The 19885-nt window shown below is 35.9% G+C and overlaps 1 long non-coding RNA gene across 1 annotated transcript in view; it reads left to right on the top strand.

Annotated features, from left to right (window-relative positions):
* The first annotated feature begins 366 nt into the window (after window positions 1–366).
* LOC142872307 (uncharacterized) overlaps window positions 367–19885 on the top strand; it is a 39209-nt gene continuing 19690 nt past the window's right edge. The window contains exons 1-2 of the long non-coding RNA XR_012920515.1: window positions 367–510; window positions 9269–9425. This is a non-coding gene — a long non-coding RNA (uncharacterized LOC142872307). The remainder of the gene's footprint in view (window positions 511–9268; window positions 9426–19885) is intronic.

Below are 19885 nucleotides of genomic sequence, written 5' to 3'. Positions count from 1 at the left end.
GGCTTTGGCTGGTAATCTTGGGAAACCCTGATCAGAGAGAAGGGAAGTCAGAGGTAGGAGTAAAGAGAGCCGATAAAGGGTCAGTTTTTTTAGTAGGTTCCCTCCCCAAATCATCCCACCCATGGACTAAGAAGCTGGGCTGTTTACACAACTGTTCGAACGCTGAGGGAGGGAGGGCATGAGGCCTGGACAGATGAAAAGAAGTTTATTTTAACATCTGCACGGAGCTGAGCCGAGTCCAAGATGGCGTCAGCTACCACCGTCAGCCGGGATCGGGCGGGCCCTCAAAGGGGGTGGGGCCAGTTTAAAGGGAAAGTTCCCAGGGAACCTCCCGGCAGCCTCTGGGTTCAGCCTAACAACAATGCCTGATAGTCTGTGGTTAGGGGAGGATGGAGGATTGGAGATGAAGTCTCTGGCACTTCCAGCATGCCACAGGGGACCACAGGTATTCAGACGTGAGGAGAACCAGGTCCTGGCTTCACTTAAATATCATGCACCAGGAAGAGTGAGGTGAGACATCAACGGCGCAAGCTCTAAGGCGATTGTTGTTTTCGTTGTTGTGTAGACATCTTTTAATTTTGAAGGGTATTAATTCTTCATCATTTTTCTAGCAACTATTTTTCCTAATTTATATTTTTCTTTTAATGTTTTTTTCACATACAATTTTAAAATGTGGTGACCCTTTACACTGACATTTTATTCATTATTCTTATACTTAAAGCCATTTCCCATTAAAAGATCCAATAAATGTTCACCAGTATTTTCAGTTAGATTTTATTTTTCATATTTAATGTTCAAAATACTATAAAAACAAAATAACTGGCATGGGTAATAGCCTAGCTGTAAACATTGAATGTTATTTGAACATATATTGATATGTTAGGCATTTGTTGGTTGCATAATCTATAAATACTACAACTCCTTCTCTCTTCTTAACAGCAACCAAAGTTTTCTTTGGAGAACTTTCTACCCCTTATTATATAGCATTGGCTGTACCATAACTGGGCAATCCAAACCCCTTTGCCACGAATATTGGAGGAGATAATGGGCCTTTGCCAATTGATATAAGGCCTTTTTAGTGATCACAGGGCCTGAGTCAAGAGTACTTCAATCAAGGGAAGCACAGCATTTATTTTATGTTTTGGTGAAGCAATGCTCTCCCCACAAGGATGATAATGAGGAAGCCACAGCTGTATTTTCTGCTTACTCCTATCTGACATTTACATGGTAAAGCAGTCCGAGAACTAAGCCAACACATAGAAGAACATCAGGAGAATTGCTGATGAATGGACCTGAAGTTTTAACTGGATTGTGGCTGTCGTGCCATTCAATGATATCATCCCATAATCTCCCCTAATTATTTGAAGCAGTTTTTAATTCGTTTTCTTAGTTTTCTTTTACTTATGACACACAGTCTAGATTTAACTGAATATATGTAATTTTTGTTAAGATCATATTAGATCTATTTTTAGACAGAAAGAAAAATACTTAGAGTAAAAGATGTTTATAATCCAAGGCCAAGTAAGTTATTTATGGTAATAAAAGAAAAAACATATAACCTAATGTTAAGTGTAAATGCCCTTAGTTTTCTATAGAAAAGTCTAGCAACAGACTTCCTGTTGTCTGTGTACAACTCCAAAGTACCTACTCTTTTCCTTGGTAAATGAGAACACACTCAACTTTAATGATTATCATATTGTAAGAAATTATAGAGACATTTAGTCAAATTGATTTATTTTACAAATAGGGAAACTGAGGCCCATTGAGCTGAAACTATCTCTTTACAGAATTTCTTGGCTACTGGTAGAACAATGACAAATCAAGCCTCTTGGTTTTCATTATTTTTGTTAAAAATGTTACTTCCTTCTAGACAAAAAATTCCTAAATATTAATACATTATCTTTATTGATTCAAACATTCTGAAAATGTTTGTGGCTTATTTATTCATTTCTTATTTTCTTTGAGATATGATAGGAAATAATTCTATTCTCTTATTGGAGATAAATGATATAAGGCAATTGAGAATTTTCACACTTTTCCTTGGGGTATGTTTTTGTACTATAAGAGTTTTATGACTTTTCACAATGCTTTGTTTAAAACTTAATGGAAAAATATATAATCAACAAAAAATTGAATGATGCATGGATGAAAACCAAACATGTACGATTCCTACTTCATCCATTTGGTGCTTTGAGAAGTCTTTGTTTAAATTGAGCACATTTTATATTGGAAATGTTTATGTGTTAATGCAAATGTGTCTACTTTACAAATTATCCATTTGCATTTTCTGAATTGTCCCAGAAACCCTTAGGTTCTAAGGCTACAGAAAAAGTCTTTAAAGTCACACCACACAGTATTAGTGTCAAACTGCTTACTATCACAACCAGCCACGTTAGGGTTCCACCAATTTCGTTGATGAGTTCAGAAGCACAATAAATGTTGTCATTGGTGTGTTTTCTTTTTTATTTCCTTATTCTCAAATTAGTTAATATAGAGATTGTTTTTCATTGGTTTATTATCATTATTTTATCAGACTAAGGTCCACTGAAATCAGAAGGGTATAGGCCCTGTTGATTTCAGGAGTATTTCTGTAAAGCAGATCATGCTCATCAACTAAACTAGCATGGCTCTTATGAGGGCGATGCCAAAAGTAAAAGTTGAAATGCAGCAATGGAGAAAAGAAAAATAAAACTACATCATAGACTTGAAATCATTAATTCAACCCATAGCATGGGATACGTGTATCATATGCTACTTGGAACTGTTTAAAAAAATCATTATATTTCGTTTTACAAAACATATAATGCCATCAATGAGAAAAGAAAATATCAATATTACAATAACACTTACTTTGGATTTAGTTTAATTGTGTCCTGAAAATATCAGCTTCTCATAGAAATGTGTTCAATTCCTGTAATTAATAGTAACCACCATTAATTTTATTATTACAATGAGCCAAGCATTGTGTTAAGGGTTTTACATAAATGATCTCATCTGATATTCATATCAAGCATTTGGGAGAATTATTTTAATTATCCCACTTTTACAAATGAAGAAACCAGGGTTCAGAGTGGTTAAATAATTTCCCCAAAGTCTCAGTGTTTTTAATGCAGCTAAGATGAGATTAAACCCAAATCAATTTTGAGTTTAAATATCATATTCTTAATACTACACTATGCAGCATTCTTATGTGTCAGATTTTTCACTCCTGAGTTATTTTAGGTTTCTTTGGTCTGCTGTTTTCCATATTGGTATCTGAGATCTCTTGAATATGTGTAATGAATACATTTCAGATACCATGACTTTTAAATGGTAAATAATCTTGTCAAAGATAAAATTGATCACTGTAAATTCTCAGATCTTTGTATTTTTCCCACTTCAATATGTCTGAGTGCCTACGGTGTTCCAAAGACAAGAATGAGTTTTTAAGATTTAAAGATGAATATGATACAGTCAATACCCTTTAAGATTCCTGAGTGTCTCACTTTATCTTGAAAAGTTGTAACTATAGCAAAGGGAAGCATATTAAAAAAGAGATGAAAAAAACAGATTTCTAACAATTTCTGGTGCTTTAAACCTGTAAACATCACTTCCTAGTGAAAGACTGCTGGCTTTGGATTAGACCTTTCTATGTGCATACTACTCAAGTCACAGATATCCAATAGGAATTATGTAGGGGGAGTTTGAAAAAGGACAGAGATGCAAAGACAGGATTTGAGGAAGTCTATAACACAGCACTTGGTCTGGCAAAGAGTGTTACCTAATTATACAATTGGGTAACCAAATGTATTCTAATCCACCCCTTTTTCAATGGTCCATTCCTCTGTTGGTTTCCTATTGTCATGTAACAAATTCCCACAAATTTAGTAGCTTAAAACAGTACTCCTTTATCAGCTTGCCATTCTGTAAGTCAGAAGTCTGACACAGTGTGGCTGGGTTCTGTGCTCATGATGTCACAAGGCTGAAACCAAGGTGCCTACAGCCAGGAGTCCTCTTCTTGATGTGTTGGGAGAAATCTGCTTTCAAGCCCATTCTCATCTGTTGGCAGAATTCAGTTCCTTACAGTCCTGGAACTGAAGCTCATATTTCCTTGCTGGCTGTCAATCGGGGGCCTTTCTTAGAAAGAAACCACCCATATTCCTTGCCTAATCTCCACTTTCATGCCAGCAACAATGCATGAAATCCGCATAATGCTCTAAACTTCTCTGACTTCCTCTTCTGCTACCAGTCTGAGAAAGTTGCCTGTTTTTAAGGGTTCTGATAGCTCCTTAAGAGTGAATCCCACCTGGATAATCTTCTAGAGCCAGAGTCACAGACTCTAGGCATTAGGGCAAGAAACAGCTACTCCTAATGGAAATTCGGAAAGTGTTGGGTCCTTCTGACAGGTCTTTCTCAAAGCTTATATCCACATTTTTTGACCACCTGATTGATCTCAGTGCTGTAGTGGCCTCCTCTTACTTTGCGGTTGGTGGTGTCGTAGAACTCTTGGCCACAGTGCCTTCAGTGGGCACCAAGAGAAAGTTGAGTGTCTCTCAAGGCACCAAGAGAAAGTTGAGTGTGAGCAAAACCGCACTTCTCAGGACTCCATGTTCTTCATTCCTCCCAAACACCACACAGTCTTGATGGCTATGCCAGATTCTACTGAGGGATGAGGGCCTGTTCAAGAATGACAACTGAGAAGGGGATCACTCTCAAGACAGGATGTTGAAAGACAGGGCTTGGATTAGGGTGAGGCAAACAAGATACCCAGGGTGCAAAATTTAAGAAATCACTCTCCGATCAGTGGAAATGCTAGTTCTGTTTTTGCCACCCCGCGCTTGCACGAACCTGAGAGTCGGTGCTTTCCTCTGTGTTGCGTTCTTGGCAACTCACCCTCAAGGAAACATTCACCCTCCAGTTTATACAAGCACAAGAACCCCTTACAGTCCTGTTCAAATCCATGAAATAGGATACATGAGATTAAGGAAACTGAATATATTGAAATGTGATTATTAAAGCAATAAAAAAATCAAATATGTGATATTGTAATATATGTGCTTCCTTATGAATGCAGTAAATAAAAATATTCAGGAGTGAGTTCTGTAATTTTGAAATAATGATAAACATGAAATGATATTTCAAAATACTTGCAAAAACTTAAAAATGTTTTGAAAATATCTGTGATTTCTATTGGCGGCAAATGTTTAGGAATACTGCTAGCATTGGTGCATTTCAGTGGAGGGAGATTATATTCACAATAGAGGCATATATTAACTTCTAATAAATGATTACCCATGAGAAAGATTTTTTTCCCAACCAACTTTACAGACACCTTTAATTCTATCCATTGACTCCAGTTTAGAACTCCAGTGCAAAAGTATTATCTAACATTCTGAACATGTAGAAGGTTTGGAAAGGGAAAAAGAAGAAAAAGCTCTTCTGTCTCCCCAAGAAAGAATAGATTTAAATTCAATTTGCAGGTGATTTGTGAGTATCTCATATGTGCAGGGCATTTGTCAAGAAAAGTGATAAAGGAGAAGGAAACACTTTACTTAAAGAAAAATTGAAGACTAAATTACAGAAGAATTTTCTACCCAGTCATATTGCTGGCTTTACAACAGGATTTCAACTGCTCCCAGAGGGAGCCCAGTTTCAATTATTTATTTTAGACTTATGTTTGATCTAGTTTAACTAACCTACTTTCAGCAGGTCTGGGCTTGGAAGGGAGGGAAAGATGCAAAAGATAAGATTGGCACTTTTGTGATAATTCAAAACATATAACTGATTCATCACAGATTACAAAACTGCCAGATTCCTAAGCAGTAGTAAATATTTAAAGCTCAGATGGAAAGGAAATTAGAAGCAGGAATTAAGTAGTCTAATCCTTTCACCTGCTCAGATGCAATGGGAAAGCTTAATGAGAGAAACCCTTGGATATTTGCTGATGGCGCACTTGTGAGCTTCCCTTCCATTACCGAACACATGGAGAGAGTAATTTTTCAAATTGACATTCAGTTTTGAAAATGGTTTAATGTGTTAAAATAAATCCAAGAAATGTAAAGAACCCATTATTTCAAAGGAGATGAGCAGCAATAAGCTGATTGATGTCACGAGAATAATTTTATCTTAGTAAATGTCTTCTGTGTATCATCTGTAAAGACTTTTCTAAAAATAAACCCTTGAGAAATTAACCCAAATTGCTTTTTTTTTTCCAGTATGTGTAAATCTTCAAAATACTACAACTGAAAAGGGAATTTGACCAGAGTAAGGTTTATTCTTCACCATGTTCTTACTCAAGTTGAGTTGTAATTAATTTCACAAATTGTTTCCTAAAACAAGCCTTGCATTTATCAAAAATAGGGCATGGGGTGGATACATTTAGCATGGCCTGGAAATACAGGATTAGTAACTCACTAGCAGGCTCAGCTTTGGTGTCTCCGTTGAGAGGAAGGTAGTCAGATGCTCACCTTCCAGCCGTAATTGTCTGGCAACCAAGTGACACTGACCGCCAGGATGAGTTTTAACTATGGTGCCAGGTAGTGTGGGGGACAGACTCAGAAACACTGAATTTGACTGTTCCTTTTACCTGCTAGAGGGTCTTGAACAAGAGTCTTATCCTTACTAGGCTCTGTTTGTGCATGTGTAAAGCAGAGCTAATAGCCTTACTTAAAGGGTTATCAAGGAGTTCAAATGAAGCAATATATTTGAAAGGTCTTATAAAATGTAAAATGTATGAGGTTGCTTTTATTATCATGTACTTTTTTCATCCATTTTTATTTAATTTGAGTTTTTAACAGCTTTACTGGATATAATTGATATAGCAGAAAAACTGCCTCTATTTAATGTATACAATTTGATGCATATGTTTGGACACATGCATATACCCATGAAATCATCACCAGAATCAGAGTAACAAACACAGAGGTTTATTGTTATTTAGCAAGTGGTTTGAAATTATTATTATTTAATAATAATTGCTAATTTAATTATTTTAAATTATTGAATTTCAGATAAATGGTTCAGATAAAACAAAAGTTAGCAACTTAGGACAAGCATCTCTCTTAAATATCATGTTATACTTAAAGAGGAATTTGCAAGGCTCTCTATGTGTGCTTCTGAGGACAAAGAAAAAGAAATGAGGCAGGAGGTTAATGGCAAAGGGGTTTACTTGTCCCAGCAAGAGTCCTAAAATTCATTAGACTTAGGGTATAAGGGAATATCCATTAAAACAATCCAGCTACAAACATGTGTATCTGACAAAAAACCAATGTCCAGGATAAATATGGAACTCCTGGGACTCGATAATCAAGAAGATACACACCAAATCTACCAATGAACAAAAGATTTAAACAAACTCTTCACTAAAGAAAACATACAAATTAAAAATAAACACAAAAATGATACTGAATATAATTAGGCACCAGTAATGTGAAAATATAAAACATAGGACATAACACTTACACTCTAAATGGCTAGAATTAAAAAACTACTGACAGCACCAAACACTGGTGAAAATTTGAAGCAACTTGAACTTTCATACATTGTTGAAAGAGATGTTAAATTGTGGGATTAATATGAGCTAGCTATTCCTAAAACTGGAAATATCCCAAGTGTTATCAATAGAAGAATGGATAATCTGGTATATTCATGCAATGGAATATTACTCAATAATTTTACAAACCAAACTACTGATACATGCAATAATAGAGATGAATCATAGGAACATCAGGCTGAGTGAAAGAAGCCTTACAGAAAAATGCATGCTGCATGATTCCATTCATATCATGGCCCAGAACTAAACTATGGTAAAAAATATACATATACATATCAAAATGTGGATTTTTTTCACCAGGAGGTGGCTCAGGGATTGACGGAAAAGAGGCATGAGGAAACTTTTGAAGGTGGCGATGGCATGTATGTTACACAGATGTACACATTTGTCAAAACCCAGCAAATGTGCACGCAAGATCTGTGCATTTCATTGTGTCTAAATTTTAAAACAAAAATTTAAAAAGTCTAAATAATTATTGAACTGTAGTTAATGTACGCACACTGAATTTAAGGAACAGTATACTGATATATGTAATTTATAACATGCATCAAAATAAGATAGATGAACAGATATGTGACAAAACAAGCATGGTAAAATGTAGAATCTAGGAGTTGGGTATGTACATGCTAACTGCAAACTGTTTTTTTTTTTCAACTTTGATATCAATGTATTTGAAATTTTATGATGAAATTTTGGAAAAAAATATGAAAACACATCCAACTATACTACCATCTGTGAATACTCTTCTAGGAAACCCCAAGTCCTGATTTGCAGGATGTGGTCTTTCCTTGCCATAGCCCGAAACAAAGCCAGACATCCAAAGGAAGCAGTGGGGCAGTGCCTCTAATACCGAATTATTATCCGCTTTAAATTTTTAACTGCCCTGTGACTGAAGGTCCTTATTTGGAGAATGTAGTAGTCATGGAAGAGCACTTCTCTAGGAGCCATGATAATATTCTCACTAAACTGAAAGCTGAGACTATCACCCAGTGCTTCTGAGAGTTAAGCTTCTGAGAGAAACTGAGCCCTCCATCATGGGTGTGGGGTGGATATCATAGACTGGAGCCCTTGGGAAGTCTTCACAGCACATTTTGTGCACAGTGGTGACAGGTAACAAAAAACTACAATAGTCCTAAACAATCAGGCAGCCACCCAGTGGATAGACCCCTGGGAGAGGAATGTTTGGGTAATCTCAGGGTTTAGAAACCTGACAAGGCAAGAAGAATAGGGCATGCATAGAAAAGGAAGAACACTGCAGAGGAAATCTCCTCTGGACTTGTGATCACTTGGAGAAATGATTTCACAAACCTCCTTTGTATTTTAGCTTTCTTTTCTGGCTTTCCTCAGGACATTCAGTACAATGATTCAGAATGACAGCCAGTGGGCTGAATCTGGCAGAAAATGGCCCACACAGTGTTTGGTTTCATTTTAAAATTTTAATTTAAATGTCTTTCACTAGGATACCCACTCTCCTGTTCAAACAGGCTGCATTTCTCACACTTGTCTTATACCTGTCCAGATTTACACATTTATATTGCCTCGGTAACCTCTATAGGAAATTGAATTTACCGCCACTTGTGTGGATAGATATTTTCGTATCTTTTTTTGTTATTTTTTTCCTTCTCATTTTGCAGTAGGAGTTGCCCTAGTTGTTGTCAGCTTACAATTCTCTTGCTGCTGTTGTTGTTGTTCAATTAGTGGTAGGTTTACATGTACTGTTTATTTCTAACATTGCAGGACCCACAGCTGGTGAGCACCAAGATGGACTTAGGCTCCTGTTGGCAATGCCTCCTCCAGTTGCAGAAGTTGGTGTGTTATGGGAGTACCATGCTGCAAGAGTATGATGAGTATATTTGTTGCTGAATACATGATTTTTGGATTATGCAGAGGCTAGGTGGGTGTTTCTGTAGCTTGATACATCAGATGACAGCCTAAAAGGAAAACAGGAAAAAGCCAAATTTCTATAAGGTTCCTTAGCCTGAAATATGCACAATACTTGTATTCTCTGTTGGATGGTGATGAACAAATCCAATTAGAACTTTTCCCTTGGGAAATGTAAATAAGTGACCCTAGAAAAGGTGGATCTCTAGAGCTTAGATTTTATCCTAAAAGCTGCTGGGCTTTATTGTGTTCCTTAAGAAGCTTGCTACACAGTCCAGTCTTAGAAAAGCTGAGACTAGAAGGACTTCTTGACTACTGAGACAACCTTCCTTGCTCCCTCATTCCCTCATATATCCATGCAATAAAATCCCACCAGCAAAGATAATCTGCATGTGCCTCTTTCTTGACACCTGAACCCATAAAGAGGTAGTTACCGTGTCTCTCTATATATGTATCAATTTAGGATTATATCAAATGTTCATCCTTGTGTCATCAGAGCCACTCAAGTGCCCAGTACTTTATAGGTGCCCATTAATCCAGCAAATGTTTACAGAAGTTCTTCTCTAGCGTGGCCCTGGCCTAGACATGGCCCTGGTACCCTGGGATACCAATACTCTCAATAAATACTTGATGAGTAAATAACTTTCTGTAGGCAACATTAGGTCTTATTTAGATGTTACCCTGAACCATGCTCTCAGGAACCCAAGGGGTAAATAATTAGACTTAAAGGGTCACATACTTTCATGAGAAAAGTAATTGGGCACATGGAGATCATTCACCCAAACCTCCTGACTTTACAAAGGGCAATTAATCATTAAAAGCAAGATATTCCAGAACGGGCATTTTATAACTTTAAGAAAGTTAGGTGGGCAATATTGTCACAATGAAAATATTTGTTAGGCATAGAGGGTAATTCACATCTTTCCTCAATTTAGACTAGTTGCAAAAATCTGTTATAGAAGAACTATTTCACAAACGTTTTCATGAAATCTAATGTGATATGAGCAAGGGTGTTATTTTGCTTATTACAAAACCAGGAAAAGGTTGCTGTTTAACAATTTAGTACAGAATAATTAGCCTCAAGAGGTTGTGATTTAGAAATGCTGCCCATAACTCCCATTAACTTTAATTGAGTTTATAGTGCATGCAGAAAAAAAAAATGAGAACATAGTACACCCTTTTAAAATTAAATTTAGGGTAAATTCAAGAATTATGGCCTCTTGTTGACCTGGTTGTTTTTCTGAAATCATTCCCACAATTTGTTTATGACCATTTTCACATCATTAATTTTTATGGTTGTTTTTTTGTTTGTTTGTTTGTTTGTTTGTTTGTTTTAAACCACTACATGTTTATCCTTTCAGGTTTCCCATTTGCAGACCTCTAAAATTATTTTTGAATAGCTAATTATTTCCCAGTCGCCCTATTTCTTCCTAATTCAGTCTTTGTCATTAGAACATGGCTGTTTCTTCGGTTCATTCTCCTTCTCCTGGAGCTTCATGGTTGGTGTTTACTCCCTGATTCTTTCCCTAATGAGACATTCACCACATATTAATATGTGAGTAGGATTTTCTATTGCCTTTTCTAGCTTTTCCAAAGAGAGATTTGCATTTTTTTCACATAAAATGTATGCTATATTCTTGAAGGACCCCCAAAGAAAATCTAAATTGAAACCTGGACTTTAACTTGGAATTGTCAAACAACCCTGTGAAGACAGAGGCTAGTATAACTGATGCAGAAAGAATGGGGTCAGGGAAGAGGGGAATGTACTTTCACTTCCCATAGCATACACACTTTCTTCACCCAAAATCTCATGGTCCCCTGAGTCTTCTATTAATGCAGTCAGTAGACATTTCCCCTCCATGCTACAAGCTTCACCTCTTTGAAATCATAAAATATTAATATTTCCAACATGTGGAAAAGTAGAAGGGAAAAAAAACCTGCTTCATTTCTCAGTATATCAAATTTTAACATTTTGCCATTACTGATTGTATTTATTTTCTATTGCTATGTAGCACATTACCATAAGCCTGGTAGCTTAAAACAGCAGAAGTTTGTTATCTCACAATTTCTGTAGAAATCTGGTACAGTATGATTCAGTCTTCTGCTCAAGGTATCCCAAGGCTGAAATCAAGGCATAGACTGGGCTGCATTCTCACCTGGAGACTCTGGGGAAAACAATATGCATCCAAACTCATTGTGGTCGCTAGAAAACTTCAGTTCCTTGCAGTTGTAGGACTGCAGTTCCTGTCTCCTTGCTAGCTGTCAGCCAGGGGCTGCTCTCAGCTTCCTATATTCCTTGCCATGTGACCTCTCATTCTTCAAGCCAGCGGTGGGTGGCATACCAAATCCTTCTTGTGCTTTGTATCTCAGACTTTCTCTATCTCTGACCTGTAGACCAGATTGAAAGAGCTCATGTGATTAAGTCAGGCCCATTCAGATAAACTCTGTTTTTTAAAGTCAACCTGTGCCATGTAGTAAATTAACCTAATCACAAGCATAAAGTCAATCATACCCATAGTCTGGAGATTATGCAAGACGCAAATAGGGGTCACAGATCTCAGAGATCATCTTAGAATTCTGCCTACCACACCACATCAGCAATTTCTTAATTAATATACTGTAAACATACAATAGCATACTACATTGTAGTTGCAATAAGCAGAGAAGTTCTCTATAGATCAACATGGATGAAATATTTTTTAAAATAAGTGGAAAAATCAAGTTTAAGATGATATGGAAAATCCTCCAATGCTTATGGATTGGAAGAATCAATATTATTAAAATGACTGTGCTGCCCAAAGCAATCTACAGATTTAATACAATTCTTATCAAAATGCCAATGCCATTTTTCACAGAATTAAAAAAAGAATCCTAAAATTCATATGGAACCCCAAAAGACCCTGAATAACCAAAGCACTCCTAAGCAAAAAAGAACAAAGCTAGAAGCACCATATTAACTGACTGCAGATTATGCTACAAGGCTACAGTAACCAAAACAGCAAGATGATGGCATAAAAATAGACACCTAAATCCATGGAACGGAATAGAGAACCTAGAAATAAAGCCACATACCTAGAACCAACAGATCTTCGACAGAATAGACAAAAATATACACTGGGGAAATGACACCCTATTCAATAAATGATGTTATGAAAATTGGATAGCCATATAAAGAAAAATGAAACTGGACTACTCCTCTCTCACCATAAACTAAAACACTTTTGCATAGCAAGAGAAATAATCAACAGAGTAAATAGACAACTTACGGAATGGGAGAAAATATTCACAAACTATGCGTCTGACAAAGGCCTAATATCCAGAATCTACAAAGAACTCAAAAAACTCAACAAGAAAAAAACAAATAACCCTATTAAAAAGTGAGCAAAAGATATGAATAAACATTCAAAAAAAGACATACAGGTGGCCAAAAAATATGAAAAAAAAATGCTCATCATCACTAATCACCAGAGAAATGCAAATTAAAACCACTATGAGATACCATCTTACCCCAGCCAGAACAGCCATTATTAAAAACTCAAAAATAATAGATGTTGGTGAGGATGCAGAGAAAAGGAAATGCCTATATACTGTTGATGAGAATGTAAATTAGTACAACCTCTGAAAACAGTATGGAGATTTTCAAAGAAAATTTTTGAGATTTTCAAAGAAATATCATTCAATCCAGCAATTCCACTACCCAAAAGAAAAAAAAAATCATTATATCAAAAAGATACCTCCACTCATATGTTGATTGCAGCTCTGTTCACAAAAGCAAAGATATGGAATCAAACTGTTCATCAACAATGATTGGGTAAAGTATAGTATGTGTGTGTATGTATGTATGCATGTATGTATGTATGTAAATGGAATACTACTCGGCCATAAAAAAGAATGAGATCATGTCTTTTGTAGCAAGATGGATGGAACTGGAGGCCATTGTCTTAAGTGAAATAACTCAGAAGCAGAAAGTCAAATATCACATGTTCTCACTTATAAGTGGGAGCTACATAATGTGTACAAATGGATATAGGTGCAATAACAGACATTGGTGACTCAAAAGGGTAGGAGGATGGGAGGGTGGGAGGGGATAGTGGGATGAGAAATTATCTAATGGGTCCTAGGTACACTAATCCAGTGATGGTTACACAAAAAAGCCCAGACTTCACCACTACACAATATATCCATGTAACACAACTGCATTTGTACCCCCTGAATCTATAAAAATCATAATAATTTTAAATGATGGTATTGACAGTGTAGTACCATTCAGGTAAATTTTATAAATGAAAATCTCTCTCTCCCTCTCTTTCTCTCCCCGCACCCCCATATATATAATATATATATATGTAAGTATATTATGTATGCATATATAAAATACATGAGAGATAAGTGTACGAACTTGGTGGTATCAGTTAACTCTGGGGAAGAGGGAAAGAAATAGCATGGGCTGGGTGCCTTGGGTATTTAAATATTGCTGAACACAGTTTCTCTGTCAAGTGTGCCAGTATAGCGGTCAGAGCTCTGGATCCATGAGTCCCTGCACTCTCACTCTTGCTCGCAGTGATCACAACTTCTAGAAGGAAGCTACCAAGCTAACTCAGGAGTGGCAACACAAAAGAATCTCAGTTATGTTGGGCCCTGATTATCCTGCCCTTGGGTGGATGTCTTTCCAGCAAACCCTTCATTGATGCACTTTCACTTTCCACCTATGAAATGAACTCCTCAATTACCAATCTGAAGGAGTCGAGGTTGATGTTCTTCCCTTTTGGATAGATCTTATCCAGCTTCTTCTTGAGTTTGTTGTCACCTCTCTACTAATGACTCAGGTGCTAGCGGAAGCTTTATTCTCCTGAGAATTTCAGCCTCTAATCGTGGCTCTGGGAAAGCTCCTCTCAGAGCCTCATCCCTTTAGTACTTACCATTACTTTCAATGTATTCAAGAAATAGTTTTCAGTTCCTACTATCTGCCAAATGTTTGTCTAGACTTAAGGATACTGCTATACACACACACACACACATACACACACACCACACACATATACACATATATCTATACACACATATATACACACATATACATATACACATAGAGAAATAGATCAAGTAAAATATCTGAAAAATATAATAGATTACTAGGACTATGGACTAAAAAAATAGAAATAGAGAATAGAGTGTATGTGTTGGGTGGTAGGTAAACTACAGTATTCTTTATTATCATGGCACCCACTTTTACTGAAAAGGAAATATTTGCTTATTTATTGCCTCTCATATTTTATAAGCTCTTTGAACTTAGGGATCATATCTTACACTGATTCCTCAAATACTTTGGAGCTTTCATTATGTTCGAGTTGGTGAGGAATGCAGTAGTGAATAGGCGTATGGGGTCCCGCCGTCTCAGAGCCTAGGGGTTGGTAGGGAATGCAGGTGTTCAACAGACAACTCCAGGTGTACTGACTGGACAATCACAAAATGATGATTGCATAAATGGGAGATCTGGATTCCTGAGACATTCTCTGCCAATCTTCTTCGTTACCTCTTATTTCTTGGCCATGAAAATGGCCGGGGTTTTGAGACTCAGACTCAGACACACACACTGAGCAACCTGATCTTTGAGCTATATATAATCTGAGTTTCCATAAAGAATGATTTGGTGTTCCCTTGTTGTTTACCACATATTAGAGGTTCAATAAATAAATTAGAGACCTTGCATTAATTACAGTTTCCTAAGACTGCAACCCTAGCCTTATGTTACCTAAATAGCATTGACTGTACTGCCTTTGTTTTTCTATTAAAGTAATAATTTTCTCACTAACAATGGCATACTCTTTCAATCAAAGGAAAGTTAAACTTTCTTTAAAGGCTCTTGGTAACTTAAAAGTAGAGCAGTTCTGGAGTCTAAGCACTTGGCCCAGAAAATCTGAATTATCTTGTATTAATATTTCACTTGCTTTTCTCAGATTCTTCATTAAGACATAAGGCAACTCAAAAGTTTTATATCATAATTTTATATTTGGAATATGATATGCAGTTGCACATTCTAAATTACTGCTATTGCACTGAAGTTTAGAAGGGCCCTGGTCGTAGTGTAGGCACATGATAAATTGGTTGAATTAATAAATAAGGTACCATTATATTTTTCAATGATTTACTTGATTTCATATTTTTGATGTTAAGACAAGTTTCACTAAATATTTTTCCATTTAATAAATAATAAATATGTTTTCTAAATATAAGATGAGGTGCTGTATATGAATTCTATATATGAGATATTATATGAATATATAATACAGTACTTGATACTTTATAGATACTCAGTAAATATTAGTTCTCTTCTTCCTAAATGGAAATATTTAATATATCAAAATTAAAATTTCTCTCACTTCCCATTTTACTCCATTTTCCTTCACTTAAAATAATTTAATAATATATTCATTTATAGGTTATAGTTTATCTGTTTCCTTTTATTTTTTTTTTTATTTTTTTTTTTTTTGAGACAGAGTCTCGCTTTGTTGTCCAGGCTAGAGTGAGTGCCGTGGCATCAGCCTAGCTCACAGCAACCTCAAACTCCTGGGCTCGAGTGATCCTTCTGCCTCAGCCTCCCAAGTAGCTGGGACTACAGGCATGCGCCACCATGCCCGGCTAATTTTTATATATATATCAGTTGGCCAATTAATTTCTTTCTATTTATAGTAGAGACGGGGTCTCGCTCTTGCTCAGGCTGGTTTTGAACTCCTGACCTTGAGCAATCCGCCCGCCTCGGCCTCCCAAGAGCTAGGATTACAGGCGTGAGCCACAGCGCCCGGCCTGTTTCCTTTTATTTTTAAATCTCATATATTCTTTCAAAAGCAAAGCCACCAAACTATAATAACCCATTTGCAAACTGAGTAATTAACTTGGTTCATGTTTGTAAATGATTTCTGATATTCGTGTCAATCTGCTAGTCTTATTCTAATTGAATTCAACTTTTATTCACATAATGGCTATATAGAGGATTGGATTAAAGCTTCATTTGCTAGCAGTAGTAGAGGTAGCCAAAACAGCTATGATTAAAGAAATAATAAAATTTAAAATGCATAATTTTGGTGATTGAAGAGTATTGTGCAGTTATTGATACCTTCTATACACATTTGGGTAACAAATCATTCTATTCAAGGAAATTCACTAAGAATATCTTACCTAAAACTGGAGATTTTTACACTGTGCAAACAAAAAATCATGGCATTTGTGGGAAACATTGTCTTTCTGTGCACTTGCATAATGGATCAGTATAATAAGCACTGGGGGTAACTATCAAATTGAAAGAAACATGTATTTCTTGATTATAACACGGTGCTTCTGTTGTATTTATGTCAAGGCATCATCATCATTCATGTTCTTCTTTTCTGGGATTCAGCATTTCCATTTTAAGATCCCATTCAGCCACTAATATTCCATTATGAAGCAGCCTATTGGCTAAAATTGGTATTTATACAAGCAATAAGCTTAGCAGCATATTTTCTAAGCGATGATCAAATTTAGTTTCTCTGAATGATACACTTTGATAGCTTTATTCTGCCCATTTTGGTATAGATTCTTTCTATTATGCATGATTACATTGGCAAGTAAATGCAAACACATTTTCAAGTCTTAAATGCACTTATTAATGAGGATCACTGCCATGCTTCTGCTCACAAACCTAAAAATGTATATTGTCATGCATCTTAACTCACTATCTTTTGGTCATCTCCCAATATCTCCTACTTTTTACTTATAAAGAAATCATCTAAAATATTAAAAAAAACATTACCTGGTATAAAAAGCAGTGACCCACTCCCAAAGTATAATGTTTCAGTAACATATAACCGATTGCTTAAAATAAACGTCTGCCTATCACTAGAACATGATTGAAGGGATGAAGCCAAAAGAGAAGAAAAGATAAGATGCACAGAAGGCATACTCATTAGTTGTTCATGGCTTAACTATGCCCCCATATCAATCCTATTATGGAGTAAGAGTGAGTTGGGAAACATCTCACTTGTTTTTTTTCTGTAAGATTGGAGGTTAGTAAGAGAGACTCTGTCAAAAATATAAAAATAAGAAACATTTCACTTATGAAAAAAATTGAAGTATGATTTAACTCTGCTGGCTTAGTAATCGACTATTAATCATCTGTGTGTTTAGGAGGTTGAAAATAGGGAATCATAGGTCATTCATGTAATAGATATTTTCTAGCAAATACGATGTACTAGAAATTATATGACACACTAGAAATACAATTGTGAATAACCACCCCACCACCATCATCAAAATAGTAATCATAATAACGTGATCTGATATGTAGAACCCATAGTTTCCAAGGACTTTGCCACATCCTTTCCTTGCCTGTAGAAACCTTTTAAAAACCTAAGGGAAAGGTAGACTAGACTTAACTACATTTTGCCAATGAGAGAACTGAGTTCTAGCAGTGTAACCCTATCTGTGCCTCATTTTGCACATCTGTGAAATTAGAATAATTGCAGCGCCAAACTCATAGGACTATTACAACGATTATATAAACAAATATAAGGAAAGTGTTAAGAAAAGTACCCAGCATCCCAGGATACATAGACACTATGTTAGGTTTATATGGTGACATCATATAAAGTGAATAGGTTGTAGAACCATGTTCAGGATATGAACATAATTTGTTTTACTAATATATATCCTTGCAGCAAATAACCTATGCCCTAAAATGTTACGATTAGCAATCTCCAGATAGAGAGGTGGAGATGGAGTATAACTATGGCCAGTTTCTTAAGGTTTTCAGCATTTTCCAAATTTTGTAAAACTTACATGAACCTTTACTAATTAAAAATGAAAAAAAAAATGTAGTGGGACAAACTGAAATTAGCAATATTTTTCTTTATTTCTTAAATCTAGAAATAAATAAAGTGGCTTTAAAAGAGTATTCCTAAACACAAAGCAGTTTTACAAAAAGTTTCTTTTTTCAAATCACCAACTTCTTTCTTTGCCTGAGTTTATTTTTCTAACATAATATGTGAAATGGCATTTTCACATTATCAGGTACATTGCAAAATTAAATTATATGCATTTCCAAAATAAAAGTTTTCTTTCTGAAATTAATTTTGAAAATAAATATATGCTCTTTGTTACAACTCATTTCCCCTCAAGTAATGCAAAGATAAAGAAAGTTCTATTATTTCATGCCTGCAAGATTAATATCTCAGCAACTACGAGTATTCCAAGAATAACTGTAATAAAGCAAAATGAAAAAGTGTGGCTGATAGCATCTTTAGTTCACCTCTGAAGTACGTGCCAAGCTGAGTTCATATCCAAGGTGTCTTCTCTGCCAAACTCGTTGGAGCACCCAAGAAACAAAATGAACCTAAATTTAACAAACATATATTAACTGTTTTACTAGATATAAGGATCAATTTTCCCAATCCACACCATACTACAAGGCACTGTTTGAGACTCTGTGGGGAATTCAAAGAGATGGACGACTCGCTTCCACTTTCATGAATCCTGCAATCTGTCTGGGAAATCAGGATTCATGGGTTTAACGACAGAACTAGCAATAAGAAGCAGTAAGTACAGGGTCACTTTCCAGGGAAAGGAAGTGGCTTTGAGAAAAGTATACACCAGTAGGCTGGTGATTTGTCCAATACTAGATCAATTCCACAACACCAAATGTTAACTTCTTGTCAAAATATCATTCTTCTGTATGTGCTGCACATTATTTCTTCTGTGTGCTATTGTATTGTCCCACCCTCCTTCAAGAATCAGGACACAATTCGTCTATAAAGTATGTGATCTATGGCTGGAGTAATTGTGTTGAAAGCCAGTGAATGACAGCTTACTTAGACAATTTCTCTTTTATGACGCTGCTTCAACTTCCACTTTAGTAGATTAACTGCAGGTCCATAGGCCAATTCCGTCAACCCAAAGAGATGTGGCAGGATAAGTTTTTCACATTTAACTTTCTATCGAAGTTGGTAGTATATAACCTAGGCAGGCAGTTTAGAGCATTTTTATTTGCTAATGGTCTCCAAATTAGTAATAATGTAGAGTGCTTTGGTTATTAATTTAGAATACATGATTCACTTCTACCTACATTAGCTCATCTGATCCACACATTAGCTGTGTACTGTGGGTATTATCGTATCAGTCCCCTGTTTACAGATGAAGAAGGGATTGTTCTAGGACACTCCCATGTTTACTTATGCTCACAGATTGAGACACACAGCCAATTGTTAGGATTCCAGTCATGACTACTGGGAAAGAAACTAAAGGGCTACATTTATTGGCGTGATTACGAATGTAACTATAAAAAATATGAATCTCCAATTACCCTAAATATATTTTGATAAGCACAAATTATAATGGCACAACTATTAAATGTTAAGACACAATTGTTTTACAACTCCCCAAGTTTTTCCTCAAGCTAATCTTGTGTTGACTTCCAACCAAGAAAGTACCTAAATACAACATCAG

Source organism: Microcebus murinus, chromosome 8 (genome assembly GCF_040939455.1).
Source record: "Microcebus murinus isolate Inina chromosome 8, M.murinus_Inina_mat1.0, whole genome shotgun sequence".
NCBI lineage: Eukaryota > Metazoa > Chordata > Mammalia > Primates > Cheirogaleidae > Microcebus > Microcebus murinus.
Note: the sequence above shows the minus strand (reverse complement) of the source record. Positions and strands in the feature narration are given on the sequence as shown.